This window comes from Prionailurus bengalensis, chromosome B3, assembly GCF_016509475.1.
Source record: "Prionailurus bengalensis isolate Pbe53 chromosome B3, Fcat_Pben_1.1_paternal_pri, whole genome shotgun sequence".
Lineage (NCBI taxonomy): Eukaryota > Metazoa > Chordata > Mammalia > Carnivora > Felidae > Prionailurus > Prionailurus bengalensis.
Window position 1 is genome coordinate 50704171 of NC_057355.1, and position 23410 is coordinate 50727580.

Below are 23410 nucleotides of genomic sequence, written 5' to 3' on the forward strand. Positions count from 1 at the left end.
CCGTTTCATCACCTGTAAAACTGAGTCAATAGTACCTGGCTGGGAACCGTGTACTTGTAGGTTTGCCTGTATTAATTAGTTGGGGTGTGAACATGTGTTGTATTGCTAAAAGTATTTATATAAACATCTCCTAGGAACCTTTCTCGTTTATGATGTCTATTATTGCTCAAGGCAGTCTCCCAAATGTGGTACTAGTAACACCAGTGTAGAAATGAGGACACCTTGTTGCCAAGAGTTTATATGATGGATCCAACACCAATTACCTAGTAGATCACAGAGCTTTAGTTTGAACACATTGCTCTAAGGCCATTGCTTTTTCTGTTGAAAACTCCTTTCAACTAACTCTTAAAGTCCATTCTGGTTCTAAAACTGGATTTTTAATACAGTAAGAGATATGAAGATGCTTCTAGAAAATGTAAAATGGCATGAAAATAGAAGGTGGCCATAACACAGCATTCATTCACACAGCTGGATCCAAAGCACTGCAAGCTCCACCCATCTCCACCTACACGCCAAAGTCAAAGTATAAGTATTCTGAGTCTTTTATAGCCCCAAGTAATAAATAGCCATAATTTGTCGTGACATTTAGAAACTTGATACACCACTGAAGAAGTTATTAGATTCGAGAGCTAGAAGAATGATATTTAAACAATTTGACTTCCTTTCACATGCAGTATATAATCTCTACAGACATTTGGCTAACTTTAATGTCAACCAGAATATTTATTTTTGCTTTGCTTGACTCAGAAGTCAGCTTAAAAATGAAATGCTTTTTATTAATGTAAGGTTGCAGACGTAAATTTCCTTTCTTAAAATGAGCTATATCAATGACAACTTTCTTATGAATTATAAATGCAGTATTTTTAATAAGCATATAGTGACCACCAACCAACTTTGAAGGCTTTTACCAACATTAGAAACAGTTTTTACCACAGCAATGAGGAGTTTGCAGCATAACAAAGTAATAAAAAGGGGTGTCTGGGTGGCTCAGTCCGTTAAGCATCTGACTTCAGCTCAGGTCATGATCTCACCATACCTGAGTTCAGGCCCCTCGTCAGGCTCTGTGCTGACAGCTTGGAGCCTGGAGCCTGCTTCAGATTCTGTGTCGCCCTCTCTGCCTCTCCCCACCTCACACTCAGTCTCTGAAAAATGAATAAACCTTAAAAAAATGTCTTTAAATCAATAAATAATTAAGCAATAAAAGCAATCCACCCATTCCCCCATTCTCACCCAGAGAAAATATTCTAGAATGATGTGCCTTCTTGTCCCAGAAAACAGAGGATGCCTCAAGATCGGTGTTCCAGCTACCTGGGCCTGGCTTTCCTATCTCCAATGTTCCTTTTTCCTCCTGCCACAGGGCTGGTTCAAATGCTCTACCCACTACCTTGAAAACACCCTGGTGCCCTAATCTAATTTGTATTCATCCTTCACAACAAAGCTCCCATGTTACTTTTTCAAAAAATTACTGAGTCTCTTGACTTATTCAGTCCCGAAAAAAAAACAACAAAAAACAACTCTTATGAAATATACATTTCATTGTTGTACAAATAAGACTTCCAACAGTAACCACAATTATTTAAGACGGCTCCCTCACTAGATTCAATCTCGAGGAGGACAAGGACCATGGCTTTTTGCTCACCAGATACTCAGGGCCGAGAAGAGTGTTTGAAACATGTAAAATACTCAGGTTTTGGTTTTGGGGGTTTGGTTTTGTTTTTGAGAGACAACAAGTGGTTCTCCCTAGAGAAAACTTCATCTACTCTGCCTCCATGCTGCATACCCTCCAACTCTTTGTCTGGGGTTTATTCACAAGAGGGCCTTATACACAAAGAAGCTAATAGTGTGTAAGAAGACGACAGTCTAGTTAATATTATGAGTATGCCATTTTTTAAATTGATGCCTAGAGGAAAAAATCCCACAAAGAGGTTATGTACAAATTAATATGCTATAGGGTTATCTTAACAGAAGTATGAAAACAATTGTAAGGTCCACAAGAAAAAAAATGGTAACACAGTACTTATCCAGCAGAAGACTGTCTATACCTTAAAATGAGTAGTTGCAAGGATTTTGTTATACAAGGAACAAACTGCTCAAGGAAAGGGCTAAATAAGGATGAAATGCAAAATTATACATTATATTCTAATATACAGAAGCCTGTATTCATGTATAAAGATTGACAAAGAACATGGAAATCAATAGGGTATGTGAGTATCATCATCAGTGTGGAGAGATTTTAATGAAGGATTTTATTTTTTATAAGATTTATATCAAGATACTAATCTCAAAGTATACATTTAATAATACTCAGAGGCTGGTTTCAGAGCATTTTTCACCAAAACTTTAGATACTTACCTTGAAAATACTGTATCATGTTATATGTGGCATGTTTTCCAGTATAAAGGACAACTGATTTATGCCTTTTAATGAAGACTTAAGTACCCACTGACATCTAGTCTTACCCTTGGAAATTGATTTACAATTATTGCCTATACTTGGTTACAATCTAAAATTCACACTGTTCCAACCAAAGACTGTGTCAGCTTCTTGTAACATTAGAGCATGCCTACAATCACACGAGGATATTGGAGATGGACATGTGCCGGCCAGGAATGTACATGAGCTTTTTTACATTTTGTTTAGAAATCAGCACCCAAGCAGCTCCAAGGACCTGTCCTCTGAGAATCATTCTGATTACAGCCAGGGAACATGGGAGGCAGTATCCTAAGAGCACCGATTCGCTGAAGCATGCATGGTCCGTCTCCTAGGAAAACAAGTAGACTCTCCTGATACGCGCGCCAGTATGTTTGTGATGCGCCAGACTGGTCTCTGGCTCGCCAACCATTCTACTCATTTCATTCTCCCAACTCCAGAGTAAGCATTATTCTTAACTCCCCGCTTTTTAACAAAAGGAAAACAGACATCATAATGCTTACATAACCTGTGCAACGTCACAAATGCAGTAAGTGTCCAAGCCACAAAGTGAGCCCAGAGCCCACACATTTCATTATTACACCGTATTACCATGACAATGAGAGATTTGCAAAACTTCAGGGGGGAAAAATATGTTAGATAATGACTGCTCCAATTCTGTATTATTACAGTCACATGAATTTTAAAGCTGCTTATACCTCCACTTAAGATAAGATTGGAGAAGACATCCCACTGTTCACTCCTCCCTCCTGCAGTCAGAGACACACAAACACTGCGCCTGTAGAAAAGTCCCTTGTGTCCCCATCTTTCTAGAAAGTACTCTAAAGCACTAGGTAACACCTCAGATTCACAAGCACATAATTTATACTACCAGATAAATTCCATGGTATGTGGGCTAGAGGCTCTCTGATGACAGGCGCTGGCAGGAAGAAGCATCTGGCTGAGGATCCTTACTTTACTACTAGTCTTTCGTTTGGAAAACAGCCAATTTTCGGGTCCCTGTGGGTCCAGCCGTCACCAGGCAATGGGAGCGTGCCATCTCCAGAAGCCCCAGACAGCATGTACTTTCAGCTACAAGGACTGGGACAGTCCCAATGCTCAACCCTGACTTAGATTGATAGCAGGGGACCCACATAGTAAAGACTCCCTAGACAGGGACAAAAAGATCAATGTCACAGACCAATGGTCCTCTAAGGACGAGGGAAGATCATTTACAAGCTATGAAAGGTTCAACGTTGAGATATTATTTTCACCTTGGCCTTAACCAAAAAGACCGTGGATGAGTGTGACATGTGACAAGAGGGGAGGAAAATAAAAGACCTTTAGGAGGGAAGTAAACAGTTGTGGACCACAGAGGAAAGCAACTGGGCCTGAATCCAAATACCCGTTTCTTTCAGGCAGTTGCAGCCTGGGTGCCAGGTCGGGAGGTGAGGGGGGAGCAGGGCCTCAGGGCACCGTGGATTTGAATCCCTCTTGCTTCTGCAAATGAGTGCCTTTAGAATCAAAAACAGAAGACAAGCACATAAACAGTGAATTAGGATGGAAAGTGGATAACCAGTCAACCTTACTAAAACAGAATTTAAAAGCCATCCAAGTTTTGAGCAAGGAAAATCCTAGCAGAAGCCTCTCACTAGAGGCAGGTTCAGAACGTATTATACAAGTGTGCACAACTTTTTCTCTTAGAGTCTCACTTCTCCTTCTGGGTGCTCTTCTTTTGATCCTACTGCTACCAGAACACCCAGCCCCAGGAAGATCTGACTCTCCCGAAACACGTGAAACTAGACAATATTTTATGAAAACCCTGCCATTCTTTCTCTTCCCTCCGCTAAGAAAATTAAATAAGGAAGGAATACTCAAAGTAGTGCATGCCTTTCCCTCCATTTTACAGATTAGAAAACTGAGATAAAGACTAAAGAACAGAATTCAAACAGTACCTTGATTCACATGGATAGATTATATCTTATATTTCCACCAGCATTCGTCAATGTTGCAAACTAGCAGTCTAGTCTTCTCTCTTGTCCCGTAAGAGAGCGGACACAAACGTGAATTAAGAGAGAAGCGAACGACGAGGAAAAGACAAGAGCCCCAAACAAGCATTTCGTCTCCGTATTTATTGAGCTCACAAGCTATTACCACGTGGTGAATGTGAGGAAAACAATCAGACAGTAATTAGTAACTTGTGTGAGTAAGAAGCAACGGGTAGGGAGCAAGTGGAGTTTGTGATCAAGATACATTGGCTCCAGATGGAAAGTAATTTCCTGCAGGTGATGTAACAAGTTACTCCTGGTCCCATTATAATATCTCATTAGCTAACCTTGGGTGTTTTTGCCCCGTGGTGGCGCTTTCTGCCCTAAGCTTTTATTCTAAACCATTTATGTAAGTATAAGCTATTTCCCCACACATCAGTATAGCTCTTTTATTTTTTCATTAACGAATATTTAATGTACTACAGTGTGACACTACTGATTTATTTTTGTTTTAAACTTTTACTGACGTAATAAGCAAAATGTGATACTTTGTGTTTTAATTTTTATTTTGCTTGCTAGTAAAGTTGAAATTGATTCTCAAATAGGTGTTTATTAATTGAATTCCATCATTTATTAAACATCCACGTAAATCCTTTGTTCATTTGTCTTTTGAGGCCTTTGTGACATTTGTTTGTATGAACACTTTATATATAAAAATTGTTAATCCTCTCTGGGTCATAATAGCTACATTGTTTTCTCAGTCTATATTCTATATTTTTATTTTGGTTGTTTAAAATTTTTCGTATGATTGAAATATTTTATTTTTTAATTTTTTAATGTTTATTTTTTGAAAGAGAGTGGGTAAAGGGTAGAGAGGGAAGGGGACAGAGGATCCCAAGCAGGCTCCTCACTGACAGCAGAGAGCCCAATGTGAGGCTCAAACTCACAAACTGTGAGATCATGACCTGATGTCGGATACTTTGCCGACTGAGCCACCCAGGTTCTCCTGACTGAACTATTTTAAAAATCACAATAAGTTGTTCCATTTGTAAATGTTTTCATTTATGATCTACTTTTTTTCCTTGACATAAAAAGTTATTTCTTCTCCAGATGTTTGATAAATATACAGTTGTTATTCTCTAATTTTCATTTAATCTACTAGAATTTGGGTAAGGTTCTCATTTGTCTCACAGTTTCTCTTTAGGCCTTTATAATACCCAAGACACTGTCTTCTCTACAACATGGTTATTGTATTCCTCTTTTAAAACCCAGTAGGACTAAGTAAGCATTAAAGGGTGTCCTCTGTATTACAGCTAATCATGCATGGGTTAGACTCTCTGCTTGAGTATTAACTCCTTGGGGTAGAAACTCTTATATTAATCATTCGCCCTGCCCAGCCACCCTGCCTGCCCTAATTTCAAGCACAAGAATGTGCTCAAAATTATATTTACAGAATGAACCAAAAGTCAGGAGCCTTTGGCTTTACTAAATATTTTCATTTTTTTTAATTCTAATTGATAAACTGTAGTACTCTAATGGAAAGATGGTATACCTCTAAATTCAGTTACATGTAAATTTAAGTGGTGTTTTGCTAAAGATACCCAGAAAAGTCTCCATCAAGAAGTGTGACAGTTTTGTGGGAAGCAGATAGATGCAGCTTTCAGACAGAACTTATGACATGGTTCATGGGTGAATTGATTTGGCCTAGAGGAAAAGAAGTGTGAAAATACACACACACACACACACACACACACGTCTCCCCAACATGTTTGAAAAAGCAATATCCCCACAGATTTTTCAGCTTATAAAATATCTTGCCTGAGTAGAGTGTTTCTGTGAAAAGTGCCCCTGGCCCTCTGATTGGTGAATTGAGCTGACCTGGGCCCCAGGGATCAGGCCCAGAACTGAACAACCTGGAGCAAAGTTGGCCTGGCATCTCCACAGTCTCTAGTGCTGCTCCCTTGGACTCATGTGGGTCTGAGGCTGACACACTGGCACAACCAGGAAGTGGGGACAGAGAGGAGGGAGGACGAGTCCCTCTTCTTTGGGAACAGCCAGTAGAAAGCTATTTTACTCAGGTCCGAACCATGGCAAAATTCCAGAGGGCTCTAAATTTACGCTTTGGGGTTTTATTTGTAACTAAGTCAGAAATGATGAGGGAAACAAAGGGAAGAAAAATGCTGTTTAAATTAAATCTCCTTATAGCTTGCAGCCCACTGGTAGATATCAGAGACATGCAGCGTGTAACATTCCTCCAGAATTTTATGGCTGCCTTAATGCCTTAAAGCTTACATTTCATTAAAAACTAAAAGCAACCTCATCTTCACAATAGCTAAATCTTCAGGGTCCTGTAAGACCCTGCTTTCAGCAGACAGAAATTTCTTAGAAACTTAGTTTATCTTTAACCCTCTTCCCTCCACAAACTTAAAAGTACATAAACAATCACTCCTCACAATCCCTGTGTGTAGCTTTTTCTGCCCAGGGGTCCTGTCCCTGTGCTAGAACAAAACCACCTTTTTTGTACCAAAAATATCTCAAGAATTCTTTCTTAGCTGTTTGCTCATGAACCCCACTTCAAATTTTATCAAGCTACTCCAAGAAGTCCTGGCTGATCTCTTGGTTAAAGAAGAATGGGACACCTTGATTCACTAGTCCAGCTACATGTCAAGCAGAAGGGAGGAGGTCATTGCTAGAAGAATGGAGAATACTTGTCAGAAGGATCATCAGATGCCACTTACATGGATGTTTGTTGAAGTGAATGTTGAACATCAGAAATCTGTGGAATTTCAGATGCAACAATGTAAATAGTCTGTGTTGGATTGACAGACCTGGAGTAGGCATAGGGCTATTTATATAACTCCATTATGGAGACTTTCGATGGTCTCCCAGGGCTCTCTCAGCCTCTGAACATTTCACTTTAGCAAGAAATTGGGACAGTGGATACTTACGGATGAGGTTTTTGGGGTGATGGTGAGGTTCACAGGGTCCGGAGCCAACAGCCAAGAGAGAATTCTTGAAGATGTCTTTGATGCAAAAAGGTGATCTTATTATAAAGCATGGGGACAGGACCCAACAAAAAGAGCTGCCCTGGGACCAGGAGGAGAGACTGGTTAAATACTAAGGAGTTGGGGGAGGTAAAGTCCAGGGGAACTTTCCAATGGGATTTTCATATGCTAAAGAAGACTCATTGGATACTGGAGGCCTAGCTATTGTCAAGAGAAGGTTGTTTTCCCTCTAGCAACACATTAGCATTAAGAAATTCAGGATAAATGTTTTACTCTGCCAGCCTCAAGTTTTTGTCAAGGAGCTGCAGGTCATAAGGAAATTTAGTTCTATCTGCCATTTCCTTCTGCCTGTGTTTCCCACATCACTATGTTTCCCACATCACTATGGGTGATGTTGGGGCTCCAGGAAACGAAGTCTATAGGTTGCTAGAGATTAGGCTATTGATAAGATTGCCCTTTTCTTGGGATTTACTAAGATATTTGTAAATAGACGGAGACTCGGGTCCTGCAGGACCATGATCGCTATCAGTTAACCATTTGTTTTTCCCCTTTCCTTTGTTCTTGGGTTGCCAGGAGTGCCTGAGGAATGGCACACAAATCCCACCTGGGTGGGTTGGGAGCCTGTCAGCTTGCCTTATGTTCCCTCATCACTTACATGTATTATATTATGTGCAATTTCAATCTGCTTAATGTGTCAAGGGTAGCAGCACACACTCTATTTTTAATATCTCTACCCTGAAGCAGACAGTTTCATGTGTCATACACTCATTGCCCAACACATATGAATCATTTCTCTTATGATTTCCACTCCAAGCATACCTCACTTCCAAGCCCCTTGGAATACCTATTTACTCTAGAGAGATTTTTATGATACTATCTAACAGTTACTATGTAAGTTACTGTTTTCTTTTTGTCTTGCTTCATTTTTATTTTGTTTTTTGAGAGCCATTCACAGGCGTCTGTGTGCACAAGAGCAGGGGAGGGGCAGAGAAAGAGGAAGAGAAAATCTTAGCAATCCAGGTCTAGCACAGGGTCCTACAACACTGGCCTCAATCTCGTGACCTGAGCTGAAATCAAGAGTCGGACACTTAACCGACTGAACTACTCAGGCACCCCTGTAGGTTACTGTTTTAATGATTTCCTAATTTCATTAATCCTCACCACACTTATAGGTTGTAATTACTATTATAACTAGTCTTCACATGAACAAAACGAGGCATCATAAAGGTTCAGTAACGTGTAGTTAACGAGTAGTAAAACTAGAGCATAAACCCAGCAAACTGATTAATTCAAAATTTATGCTCAGAACCATGAAAATATAGGGTCTCTTCTCATTGATATAATTTGAGGTATGTGAGAAGAACATTTGCTTTAAGAACCTGAGAGCAGCATTTGGGTGGCTAAGTCAGTTAAGCGTCTGACTCCTGATTTTGGCTCAAGGCATGATCTCACAGTTTGTGATTTCAAGCTCCAAGTCAGGCTCTGTGCTGACAGTGCAGAGCCTGCTTGGGATCCTTTCTCTCTCTCCCTTTCTGCCCCTCCCCAGCTCTGCTTCCTCTCCCTCTCTGTCTCTCTCTCTCACAGAATAAATAAGTAAACAAACAGACAAACAAAAAAGAACAAGAACCTCAGATTTCAAGACTTTAAGATTCTTCTATAAACCTTAGAATAACGTATTTTATGAATACATTTTAAATTCTGCAAAATCGAATGTTACTTTGTTAAAGTAATGTGGTAATATCCCTAATGACCTGAAGGCAAACAAAATAATTTAGAGTTAATCCAGCAAACACTGAAAGGATGGTTTTGCTCATTTTTTATTGAAAATATTTACATGAAGATATATTCTTGCATTTATACATTGCAACAGGACAGTTCATATGGATAAAAATTAAAATGAGATTTCCCATTATATTTGTATTCCAAATTATTATGCTTTATAATGTGCATTTATTTGTATAAATTCATTTGGATATATTAAATACTACATCATTTACAAATAAGAAAAGTGAAGATCCCATAAATTTCTCAAATGATACTTCAAAGTGTTGTTTGATAAATATGGCACTATTTCGAACTGGAAACAGAACCAAGTATGGTCTACCATCTCAGCAGGAAAATTCAGTTTCCCCAAGACAAAGGCTTCTTATTGAACCTGTAAGATTTAAAATAATAATTGTAAGGGTTGCATTTGGCAAGTAAACCAGTCAATCTGTTAGCCAATCCATTAAGAATTATTAGGTATGTGGATATTCATGTTAAGGACCCACTGAGGTTCAAAGATTGTTTTGACCTTTTATGTCACTGCTCAAGGTCATCTCTACTTCACATTATCTTTCCTTACTTATGTGCTTCCAAGGTCTAAAACTAAGCATTCCCTATCTCAGACTGAAACTGCATTATCTAACTTTTTTCACTACCCCCAACCACCAAAACAGTTCTCAGAGAGATCTTTGGTCACTAAATGCCTTCTCATTCACAGCCAATTATGTTGCACATGCCTACTGCCTGATTCCCTAAGCCTGCTCTCAGATTACAGAACAAAGTTACCGGACACCAGTGTACCTGGTCTGACCATTGTGGATAGCTTGGAGATTGGTGGGAATTGCCACTCTATTGATTTAGCTGGGGGCAATGGGACTGAAGAAAGGAAAATTATCTGGTCAGCCTTGCAGCCATCCAGTTTCACATGGGCATATCATTAGGATCTTAAGTTAATGAAGAAGACTCTGATCGGATTTGTCTTGTTCTGGCTGGATTTCAAATTCAGGAAGCTTAATTAGAATGGAAATTATTTTCTCTTGAGAGATTATACTCTGAAATATTTCAAGTGACATTTGATGGATCTGCTTCTGATTTATTTCGATAGGCTCCATCAAGAAATCTTTTGATGTAGAACAATATGTCTGGACCCTTTTATTTACACTAGCATATTCTAATGTGTTACATCTGTTGGGGTCAAAGAAATCTTGAAATCTGAGTGGGTCTGATGTCATGCAGTCTCCATTAGCTTTACAGTCCCAAAATGGAAACTAATATCTATATACCAACATAACTTATTTGAATATTTTATGAAGACTTTATCCCCTGTATTAGAGAATACTTTTAAAGCAAACAAATGATTGTATTGGCATTATCTAGTCTTTATTTAAAACAGAATAAAACTTCAGATTGACTGTGATTTCCACTGGCTTTCCAAAGGAACTTTTATTAGAATAAATGTCCCAGCATTCCAGCCTCATCACTACCACCTTTGAAACATCTACTGATTCTGGTTTTCCCTGTCTTTCTTATAATTCCTTATTCCTTTTAACATCATTATTTCCTTCCTCCATGCTTTATATTGTTCCAAAATGAGTTCCAGTTGCCTTTTCTGTTGTTGATGATACTGGGATCCATTTGTGCCCCAGTCACTAGGCATCTTTGTCCCCTAAGTCCCCTTGAAGACTCCTGATCAAACTGTTTCTGCAGTTTTTGCAAACTACAAATTTCTTGCTTCTACTGATATTGACAATGAATTATCTTCCCCTTAAAATGCTATATTCCCTGTGCTTAATGTGTAGGAAGTGTCTGACATGAGTTAATTAAATAACTGAATTGAATAAATACATCACATTTGTTAATCTCAGCTATTTTCTGGTCCCCTACCTGTGATTGCAGTGGTCTCTTCTCTCCCTGATTTGTTTCCTGCTACTACGTTTGGTTTCTGCTTCCTAAAACTACTCATGTTACATCGTTATTATTACTTTCTTTGTTTTATTTTTTTTTTATTTTTTTTTAATTAAAAAAATTTTTTTTCAACGTTTATTTATTTTTGGGACAGAGAGAGACAGAGCATGAACGGGGGAGGGGCAGAGAGAGAGGGAGACACAGAATCGGAAGCAGGCTCCAGGCTCTGAGCCATCAGCCCAGAGCCTGACGCGGGGCTCGAACTCACAGACCCCGAGATCGTGGCCTGGCTGAAGTCGGACGCTTAACCGACTGTGCCACCCAGGCGCCCCAAGTTATTATTACTTTCTTCAGTGCACTTTCTGACTATATCAGTCTTCTTTCTCTCCCATTTCTATCAATCCTTGGCCACAACTGGTAATCCTGTTGAGGTTGAAATTCGGCTGTGACTTCCTTAGATCTCTCTGTCTCCTATCTCTAGAAAAGTACACCTAGATGGCATTTACATACAGTAGATCCCTGGTGATCTGAGCAAAATTTGTTCCAGAAAAGTAGGGATATCCATGTTCAGGAAAGTCTTAGAAGTGGAAAAAAAGGTGGGGAGTTAAAACCACTCAAAGAAACTTGGCTGTAAAAGAAAAGAAAATAAGAGTGCAAATAGAAGAGAAAACAAGTATGACAAAAGGCTTTTTTAATAAAATAAATTCAAATACTGTTATAAGCTGTGAGGAAAGAACCTAAGAGAGGAAGATACTGAAAACACTGAAGGCAGAGGTGTGGCCTTGAAATCAAGCACAGTGTTGGAGGATATGGAAAAACATGAGTGCTAAAGTATAAGCGGAAGTATTAGCTGAAAACAAAAGTAATTTCTTTTATTGAGGCAAGTGGAAAGGAATAAGAATGAGTATGGGTAACTGTAGAGAGAGAGATAAGAATCCTCAATTTTCATTTTAAATAGGAATAAAGGTCATCTGCCAAAATAAGTCAGTAGCAAAGAGAAGACCGGAGGAGAGGATAGAGACGTAGAATCATCAGTTACCTTTTTCTTTTTTTTTTTAATGAGATTATCCAAATATTCTGGATATAGTAAAATATATACCCTCATCGCCGGCAGCATTGTAAATTGGCAAAATGTTTTTGGAAATAAATTTGACCTCAAAAATATTCATATATTGGGATCTATTAACTTCGCTTCTAATAAAATAATTGAAAATACAGTTTAGGTACAAAGATGTTCATTGCAAAGTTGCTCATGGGGAAAAAAACTGGAAACAACCTAATTGTCCAATGATAGACATGTAGCTCTATAAGGAAATGAATCATAATTAATTACTTATAAATACATAAATCAAAATAATTATTAATTAAATAATTATGGTATGTCCACACAATAGAAATCTATGCAGACATTTAAATAATGTTTATCAAGAGTATTTAATTTCATGGAGAATTTCTGTCATGAAAAATAAATCTAGTGACTTTTCTATGTTAATTAAATATGCCATAGACTAAATATAAAAAGAAAATGAATAAAAAGATAGCAATACGTAGAATTATTCTTACATTTTTATTTATACTTTCCAGTATTTTCTAATTTTTCTATCTTCATCATCAAAAAACACATATTAAATATTTTTTTAAAACTTTGGTAAATTGTTAAGAATAGTATGGGAGAGGAGACACAAGAGGAATAGTTTCTAAGTAAAAATAAAAATGAAGATAAAGTGGGCAAAATAAATTGTGGCCTCCTGGAATTCAGCTAATTAACAACATTGGATATTCTCTGAGTCAGCATTGCAGAAGTACAAAATGAAGATTGCAAATCTGGGCCTCAGATATGTTAAACATTTAAAAATGTGTGATTTCAGATAAAAGCTATACATTTGCATTTCTGGTTCTTCTTGAAAAAAAGTAAAATGCAAGTTCAGCAAACACTGGGCCTCCATATTTATACAGTAATAGGCCCTGGACATGTGCTATGGCTGTCCTCCTTAGGTGAATTATGTGACTCCAGTTATACACAATCTTCACCATTATACTCCATTGTTTTCCTGACAATGAGATTAAATGTCAGTTGCCTTTTGTTCATCACTGTACTTTTCTATATGTGTATTTTTTTTACAGTAAATAAGTGTTAACAGCAAATAAATAATTTTGTTACTATGTCTATTGAAACTAGAATCAAATAGATGTACTATCTGTGAAACATTGAGCTAAGAGATTAAGGGTACATTTTAATATTCAGATTCAGTCTTTACTTTCAGGGGATTACCCACACATATATAAAATAGGATAAGGATATGTTCTAGCAACATCATGACAATATAAAAAATAAGTTACATATGGCAGAAAAGGAAGAGCTTTCTATAGGTTGGAGTAGTGCTTAGTGAAAGAAGGAAAATTGAACCATGTGGAATTGGGTGAGAATCCCGAATGAGAGGGGGATAGCAAAGATGAGAGACTGGAGACTTTCTCAGGGACAGGGGAATTAGTGTTACTGCCAAGGTTCATTTTGGGGAAGAGTGACTAAAAGTTCCAGAAAAGTGGGTTAAGGAAGTTAGTATCTTGAAATTCAGGAAGAGGAATGTGGAAGTTTATTCTTTGAGGAAGCTATTGTGCTCTTGAACACAAGAAATCAGTGTTTCTAGAAGTCTAATTTGGAAAGAAAGTGATTTGAAGGAAGAGATTAGAGAAAGATGAGAATTAAGTGAAACAATCTATATTTATTCACAGTCAACAAGTTCTTATAGAGCACCTGTTACAAGAGGCTCTCTGTTAGGCCCTAGGGATACACAATCATCAAATTCCTTGACCTCAAAGATATATTCAAATGGACATAGATACTGAACATGTATATAAGTAGGTACAGCATGGCAACAGAATAAAGGGATTTGTGTGGACAGGATCCTACTGGAGTTAATGTGATCAGAGGAAACCTCTCTGAGAAGCGCCAATGATTTGAGTCTTCAGTGATGACCATGAGACTGTACGTGAGAAGAGTATTAGAGTCAGAAGAAATAACAAGCACAAAGGTCCCAAGAGGAAATGAGCATGGTGTGTTTAAGGGACCAAAAAAGAAAAAAAAAACAAAAAACAAAAAAATAAGGCTGCAGAAAGGTAGTCAGTAAGTACATTAGGATAGGAGAAAGGGTGAGAGAGGTAAGCAAGAACCAGATTATGTAGGGACTTGCTGGCCATGGTAAGGACTTGACAGTCTTCTCATTGACCTGTGAAGCCACTAAAGAGCAGAATGACACAATAGGACTTACTCTTTGGAAAGAGTACTTTGGTAATACGAAGAAGGGACCACAAGAGGACAAGAATGGACTGAGGAGACCCGTAAGAAGGGCAACAAGCAATAGAACAAAAGAGAAGTAAAAGTGGCTTAGATCACGGTTTATCAGTACAACTGGTTTCAAGTTGTCAGGTTTGAATATATTTAGGAAGAAGCACTCATAGGACTTAGTAATAGATTGGAAATGGAATATAAGAATAAAGGGAAATTTTTAATTGGCTGTGGTTCTGAGCAACTGAGTTTGGGCATTTCTGAAATAATGAAAACAAGGGAAAACAGTGTTGTGGCAGTATATAGAAGTAAGATTTCTATTTAGAAAATCTTAAGCTTGATATGTCCATTTTATTTCCAAAGAGAGACAAATGTACAAGGAAGCCCTTAGATATATAAGTCTGGAGCTCAACAGAGGTTAAGAATGGAGATGCGCACTTAGGAGTAATCTGGTGGTATTTAAAGCCATGGTTTCTGAGCAGAATCACCAGAACAAAGAAAAGCCAAGAAGAAAGTCCTAACATAACTCACCATTTTGAATTTGGCAAAGTGGTGGATTAAAGCTCAGATATGTCTAATTAAATCAGATCCTTTTAACAATATCCTAGAAAATAAGTCTCTGGAGATTCTCATTTAAATGCTAATTTAAAGATCAACAATATTCTTTTTTTCCAGACAGTAGAAATGTATTTATTTGTTTGAAACAAAGTTATATAAATTGTATTATTTTTCTTCTTTCACTCTATATGATGCTACAGCATACACACAACTTCCTAAATAATATAGAATGGAAGACAATTTGCAGACTAGTAGAGAGCAAGGTAGGGTGCATCTAGGATTTTATGAAGATGAAGGATAAGGTTTTCTTTATTTTTTTATTTTTTCCTTCATGATAGTATAGAAATGATATATATGTGTGTATGTGTGTGTGTGTATACATATATATATGAGAAATGCTGAGTCTTATTATTTGATTCTATTTATTTTATTTTTGTTTCAGAAAAGTATTTAAATTCTAGTTACTTAAAATATAGTGTAATAGGTAATATTGGTTTCAGGAGCAGAATTTAATGATTCATCACTTACATATATAATATTCTCCAAGTCATTATTGGCTGGCCAAAAAAAAAATGCTTCTATATTCTTTTAAAACGTATTGACTACCTACTTCTTAAGACCTATAAACTTTAAAGTGGCCTAGTCAACAGTCTGCTCCCTCAATAAGCTGATGCCTTTTAAATCTTTTCTCATTTACAAGGGAATAAGAAGAAGCCATAGTGACTTCCTATTTTAGGCTGTGATGTAGCAAACCAATTAGGGAAAAGTTTGATTTTTTTTTAAAGAATACATACAGCTATTGGGGGGGGGGGAAGTGTGTGTGTCTGAGTATATGGGTATTTGTGTCTGTGGGCAAGAATTTAAATAGACTTTTTGAATCACTGAAGTCAAGAAAAATTGTACTTTATAACCTTAAATTTCACCCTGATCATTTAAAATAATTTTATTAGAACCCTGTTTAAAAGACAAATATGTTTATTTGTTTAAATACTAGTTTAAAAATACTATTGGCTTAAAAATACTAGTGTAATTCCAACTTTAATACTCAAAAATGATGATGATGATGATGGTGGTGATGTGATGGTGATGATGGTGATGGTAGTGATGATGATGATGATGGTGGTGATTGGTGATGATGGTGATGGTGATGGTAGTGATGATGATGATGATGGTGGTGATGATGATGATGGTGATGATGGTGATGGTGATGATGGTGATGGTGATGGTGATGATGTGGTGGTGGTAGTCGTGGTCATAATCTTTGTGTAAAAGGAAAATAGGCTGTATTTTTAGTACTGTTTCTACTAGCAGGAGAAAGTGATCCAGAAGTCCCTGCACTGAACTGACCAGCATGAATCAAATAGCTGGGAGAGTTAGCCCAATAAGAAAACACTGGTAAGGAGTAAGATTTTTTTATCCTCAGATACCAATGCACATCAGAGTTTAAAAAATGTTTTAATGTTTATTTTTGAGAGAGAAAGAGAGACAGAACATGAGCAGGGGAGGGGCAGCAAGAGAAGGAGACACAGAATTTGGAGCAGGCTATAGGCTCTGAGCTGTGAGCACAGAGCCTGACACAAGGCTTGCATTGACGAACTGTGAGATCATGACCTGAGGCTGAGCTGAAGTCAGACACTTAACCAACTGAGCCACCCAGGTGCCCTCTTTTTAAAATTTGTTTAATGTTTATTTTTGAGAGAGAGACAGAGACAGTGCATGAGCAGGAGAGGGGCAGACTGAGGGGAGACACAGAATCTGAAGCAGTCTCTAGGCTCTGAGCTGTCACTATAGAGACCAACACGGGGCTTCAACTCAGGAACCATGAGATCATGACCTAAGCCAAAGTCAGATGCTTAACCAACTGAGCCACCCAAGTGCCCCTCATCAAAGTTTTTATCATAAGCAATTGAAGGACATAAAATACCCAACTACAACTACAGTGGTCAAGACCCATAGTTTTTTAAAGTGTAACATTAATTCCTTCAAAGTTTTAGTAGAGGTTAGCCACAAAATGAAGATAGGCAGGGCATTATGAAAGAAAATAAACATGGAAAGTGTTAAGGTAAAGTTAAAGGGACTTTTAAATTATAGTACATATAGGAATCTTTAATATGCTAATATGCTTTGTGATTTTCCAAGAAAGAGATCTGTGTATACAGCCCTTTAACTAGAGCCCTTGACTAGAACTTCTAGTCAAGGCAATCCAGGAAAAGTGGCAAAAATAGCATTATGTGAGGGACAAGGCTGAAGAAATGTTACAAGAATTTGATGACGTGAAGAATAGATTCAAATGAATTGTAATATGTTGCTATTTAAATTTCTGTTTTTGTGTATAGAATTATCATTGCTATCCAATGACTTAAAAGACCCTCACAGCACCAAGTAATATAATAAGGGATTACTGAGCTGGTTATGAGGAGATTGAATTTTAATTCCTACTTTAATCATCTTCTTGATCTAATCACAGAACACCTCTGAGGTCTCACTGATTCATTCATTACTTCAGGGAACACCGAATGTCTCTGTTATAAGAAACATTGTTCTAGCTGCTAGGGATATAGCAATGAACAAGAAAGATCAAGTCCTTAACATCATATAACTTACATTTTAGTATGGAAGACAGACAGTAAATATATATTTATAATTTATATTATATTTATTTATTGTATACATTTATATTATATATATAGTGTTTACAGGCTGTAAATATTTCAGCTGATTTTAGACAACATGAAGAATAATGTTGGATAAGGTGTTACAAAGTGAAAGAGGGGAGTAAGGGTTAGTTACTTTCTCTACAAAATGAGGAGGCTGAACTCCACTAGTAATTTTCACAGTTTTTAAGTAATTACATGTAACAAAGACCAAAAAAATTAACTTTTCAACTTTCCCAAATAAAGTTTATCATTCTTATTTAACAAGAAGGTAAGAGGGAGGCAGTTTAGGACTGGTAGAATGTTTAATGATGTCACTACAGTCCTGGGTACTTTCAGTGTTTCACTCACTGTGCTTAGGGTATAGCTTTTATGCTCATGGCCATTATGCAAAACAGCTGTTTCACATTCATGTTCCAGGCATAGCAAAGAAAGAAGAAGGAATGAAGAGTAGTGTCTGCAGTAGGAAAGTGACTTCCTTAGAAATCCCCAGGAGAAACCCCTTTCATCTTTAGGGAGGCTGGGAAACATGAATATTTTTCAGCTGAGTGCCTCTGCTGAAAAATATTCAGCTACCCTGAACAGGACTGAGTAGAAATTGAATAAGCAACTAGTATGCTGTATTGCTTAGGGGACAAATGTATGTCTACTTCAGCATCCAAAGCACTCTCGTGATAATAATAATATTGAATATTGCAAAACAATATTCATACTGTTATTCAGCATAAAACTAGTGGAAATATTAATAATAATATAATAAATCCAGAGATGGGTAAATCCTTCTCATCTATAACTCCTAAGAAACTCCTAAGGAACACAAAAAGCAGTATTCATTCTTCAGCTATCTGTACACATTCTAATCTCACAGACAGCTGGAGAATACAAAACTCATCTACAAGGGATTATATGTATTATTAGTTAGATATACTGCTTAGTTATGCTAGGATATATTTTAATTATGTTTATAGAAGCATTCTAAAATATAGTTTATACAAAATGCTTTTATTTTATCAATTTATGAATATTCAATTACTTCTTCTAAGATTTAAATCTTATCATGCCTAAATCTTCTACAAACTATCTTTCAAAAGACAAAAACATTACCTACTGACTTGATAATTTCATTTCTTTTTTTTAAAATTTTTTTTTAACGTTTTATTTATTTTTGAGACAGGGAGAGACAGAGCATGAACAGGGGAGGGTCAGAGAGAGGGAGACACAGAATCCAAAACAGGGTCCAGGCTCTGAGCTGTCAGCACAGAGCCCGACACGGGGCTTGAACTCATGGACCGCGAGATCATGACCTGAGCCGAAGTCGGCTGCTTAACTGACTGAGCCACCCACGCACCCCGATAATTTCATTTCTAAGGAAATACCTTAAAGAAATAGTCCTCATAATAGAAAAGGCTTTTTTCATGAAAATTTTCACTGGATAATTATACATATTTAATTTGGAAGCGTTATAATTATCACTATAATACAGTGCAGAACAGAGTGAAAAATAAACATTAAATAATAAAGGATTATAAGGGTGTGGATTATATTGGGCATTTTTAAATGTAGTCAAGTTTTAACTAACTTTTATTTTAGAACAGCTTTAGATTTAGAAAATTGAGATCATACAAACAGTTCTCGTATGTAATTTGTCTGATGTTTTTCTCACGATTAGACTAGAGTTATGGGTTTTGAGAGAAAAATCAGAGGTACAATGTCAATTTCATCACAGCATATCAGAGGTACATACATACTATCAATATGATTTATGACTGGTGATGTTGAACTTGATCATTTGGCTCAAATAATGTTTATTAGTTTACTGTAAGGTTACTTACCTCTCACTTTTTAAGTATTCTTTGTAAGAATGTGACTACTATGCACAGCCATACTTAAGGAATAATCACACTGCCTCTCCTTTAGGGTGGAACATCTTCATAAATTATTTATAAAATTTCTGCATTAGAGATTTTTCTTTTTTTCTCCCCATTTATTAATTTATTCAATTATTTACTTATATCAGTATAAACTCATAGATACTTTCTTTATACTTTGAGTTATAATCAAATAATACTATATTTTGCTGTCAATTTTTTCTAGCTTTGCCCATTTAGGAGATCTTTCAGTTGGCTCCCATGCCCCTCTGCCATTCCCCCATCAATGTGGGTTTGGGTTTGCTAATTTTTTGTCTCTTTGTGTGTGTGTCTTCAAGCACTCCCTTACTTTCTAGAATATAAAGATGAACTTCAAACTCATCTTGAATAGTTCCTTCTCTAGTTCCAGAAACACCTATGTCTCCAAGGAGCTTTGGTATTAGAAAATATCAAGTATTGAATGGCATTAGAAATCAGGATTGGGGGGTGCCTGAGTGGCTCAGTCAGTTAAGCTTGGCTCAGATCACGATCTCACAGCTGGTGGGTTCAAGCCCTTGTCAGGTTTCTGTGCTGACAGCTCCTACCCTGAAGCCTGCTTCAGATTCTGTGTCTCCTCTCCCCCCGCCACCCTGTTCACACTCTCTCTCTCTCAAAAATAAAATAAAACGTTAAAAAGAAAAAAGAATAAATCAAGATTGGGTGTTAGATGTACTAATTAGTGCTAGGCTGTCTTTTCTGTTTTTAGGCCTTCTCAGCTGACAGAGCAAATATATGTATATACACAGATCTACAATGTTTCCATACATAATTGCCCACACATGAATGCTTACTAATGTCTCCAACTCTTATCCATTACCATACAGATCATTCTAGCCTCCTGTCCTCAGTAATCTATAAATTGCCAATCCACCAGTCAGAAACTTGGCTTCTCTCCCTTATAATTCATTCACATATCATTCAATTCCAATATACAGATACAGAAATATCATATTGCTTAACAGACAGAGTCACCCAGGCGCCCCCAGACTCAGACATTCTTAATGTCTTTGCACCTTACAGGAACCCTATCTTTGTTAAAGATATTAACATTAAACAATATATTAACATTAATCTTAGCTTATGCTTTCAATGCTCATTAAAGAACAGTGATTTCTCAAACCTTTTAAGAACTTGGACTGCACAAATTCTTAACGTGAATTTGATGGGGAAAAAAGAAACTTTATTGATGAGAGTCCAGTGCTTATGTATTTTTCCTTGTGTCTTTGGTGTTAGAATCCACTAATTTCCAAATTTACTTGTATTAGCACCTTTTTCCAATCCCTATCAGAGATACTGTTTCATACAATTATGGTATATTTCGATTCTTTTGTCACAGTCTACATTGCTTCCTGAAATCCCATGATCTTCTAAATGATTTGTTAATAAAAATAATTTGCCTATATATTAAAGTACACTCTTGGTGTTATAAAGGTCTATAGGTTTTGACAGATCTATAATCTCACAACTCCATCATTACAGCATCACACATGAATAGTACTGTGGTTTAAAAACAAACAAACAAACAAACAAACAAACAAAAACCAACTAACTTTACCTACTTATCCCGACTCTGTCTCTTCCTGAACTCCTGGCAACCACTGATCTTTTTTTCTATAGTTTTTCAGAATGCAATATAATTGTGATCTTACCATATATAAACTGTTAAAATTAGCTTATTTCACTTAGAATTGCATTAAAAGTTTATCCATATCTTTTCATGCTGTAAACATTTGCCTGTAGGTTTTTGTGTGTATATAAGTTTTCAATTCAGTTAGAGAAGTACCTAGGAGCACAATAACTGGGTTATATGATAACACTATGTTTAGCTTTGTAAGAAACTGCCTGTCCTTTTTTTTATGTTTATTTATATTTGAGAGAGAGAGAGCGCGCGCACAAGCAGGTGGGGGGCAGAGAGACTGAGACAGAATTTGAAGCAGGCTCCAGGCTCCAAGCTATCAGCACAGAACCTGATGTGGGGCTCGAACTCATGAGGTGTGAGAACATGACCTGGGCCAAAGTCAGACACTCAACCAGGTGCCCCTGAAACTGCCTGTCTTCTGAAGTAGCTGTATCATTTTTGCATTCCTACTGGCAATGGATGAGAGTTCCTGTTTGTCTGCATCCTTACTAGCATTTGATATTGTCAGTTTGGGGAATTTAGCCATTTTAATAGGCGCTTAGTGATATCTGTTGCTGTTTTAATTTATATTCACTAGTGAGGAGTGATGTTGATAGTCTTTTTGTAGGCTTACATGCTATCTTTATATCTTCTTTGGTGAGATGTTTATTGAGATCTTTTAGATGTTTAATTGGGTTGTTTTTTGGTTTGTTTTGTTTTTTGAGTTTTAGAAATTCTTTGTATGTTTTGGATATAACTTCTTCATAAGATGTATGTCTTAAAATATTTTATCATAGTTCATGACTTATTAGTTTAATTTGTTAGTAGTGTCTTTTCACAGAGCAGAATTTCTGAATTATAATAATATTCAACTTACCAATATTTTTCTTTCATGGATTGTGCTTTTGGTGCTGTATCTAAAAACCCATCACCAAACTCAAGGTCATCTAATTTTCCAACATAATGGTCTTCTGTTGATCTTTGTGTCTATTGTTATCCTGAAATTACACTGTCTTGATTACTGCAGTGTAGTCTTGGGATAAGTAAGTCTTAAAGTCAGGTAACATCAGTCTGCCAACTTCATTCTTCCTCAGTCTTCTGTTGGCTATTCTGGGCCTTTTGCCTTTCTGTAAAAACTTAAATATCAATTTGTAAATATCCACAAAATCTTGTTGGGATTTTGATTGGGATTGTGCTGAATCGATAGATCAAGTTGGGAAAAAGTGACATTTCCAACACCTGAAAATGAAAATCTATTCATTGACTTAGATCTTCTTTGATTTCTTTCATCAGAATTTTGAGTTTTTTCTACATAGAGACCCTTCACATATTTTGTTGGATTTATAGTTAAGTATGTCCATTTTTTTGGTGCTAATACAAATAGTATATTTTTGACTTAAAAATGCAACTATTCATTGCTGACATACAGAAAAGCAATTGGCTTTTGTATATCAGCCTTATATCCTGTGATATTGCCAATACTTGTTACTTAGTTCAAAGATGCTTTGTTTTGTTAGTTGTATGATATTCTTCATTACATCTTGTAATCTGCAAACAAAAACAGTTTTGTTTCTTCCTCCTCAATCCATATATTTTTTATGATGTTGTGATTTATATATTTTGGCTCTTGTCCATGTTTTCTGGCTCGCAGCTCCCAAAACCTTTCCTAACTCATAAGAGCAATGGGAACATCTTTTGTTATAGTTGGTCTCTTGTCCTTACTTCTTAGATACTCTGTTCTGGGCTTTTCTCTTTACATTTTAGTTGTGTAGGTTTCTATTCACGTATCTTCAAGCTCATTGATTCTTGCCTTGACTTTGTCCATTCTACTGATGAGTCCATCAAGATATTCTGAATTTCTGTTTTTAATTTCTAGCATTTCCTTTGGTTCTTTCTTACAGTTCCCATTTCTCTGCTTACATTACCCATCTATTAAGGTGTACTGTTTCTTTTTTTTTTCATTAGAAACTTTGACATATGAATGATAGTTATTTTAAATGCCTTATCTGATAATTCCAAAATCTGTGTCATCTCTGAGTTTGGTTTTGATACTTGCTTTATCTCTTCAGTCTGTGAAGTTTCTTGCCTTTTAATATGCCTTGAAGTATTTTAGTGAATATCAGACATAACACATTGGATAATAGAATATAATATAAATGTGCATTTATCATGACTGCTAGGTACTAAATTGTGCCCCGCACCCCAAATTTATATGTTGAAACTCTAACCTCCAATCTGACTATATTTGGGAATAGGGGCTTTAAGGAGGCAATTAATGTTAAATGAGGTCATAGGGTAATGTCTTAATCTGATAGG

General features: G+C 36.7%; 1 long non-coding RNA gene across 1 annotated transcript in view; it reads right to left on the bottom strand.

Moving 5' to 3' along the window:
- Window positions 1-9203: 9203 nt before the first annotated feature.
- The window catches only part of LOC122468621, a 44098-nt gene continuing 29891 nt past the window's right edge, over window positions 9204-23410 (bottom strand). The window contains exon 5 of the long non-coding RNA XR_006293291.1: window positions 9204-9557. This is a non-coding gene — a long non-coding RNA (uncharacterized LOC122468621). The remainder of the gene's footprint in view (window positions 9558-23410) is intronic.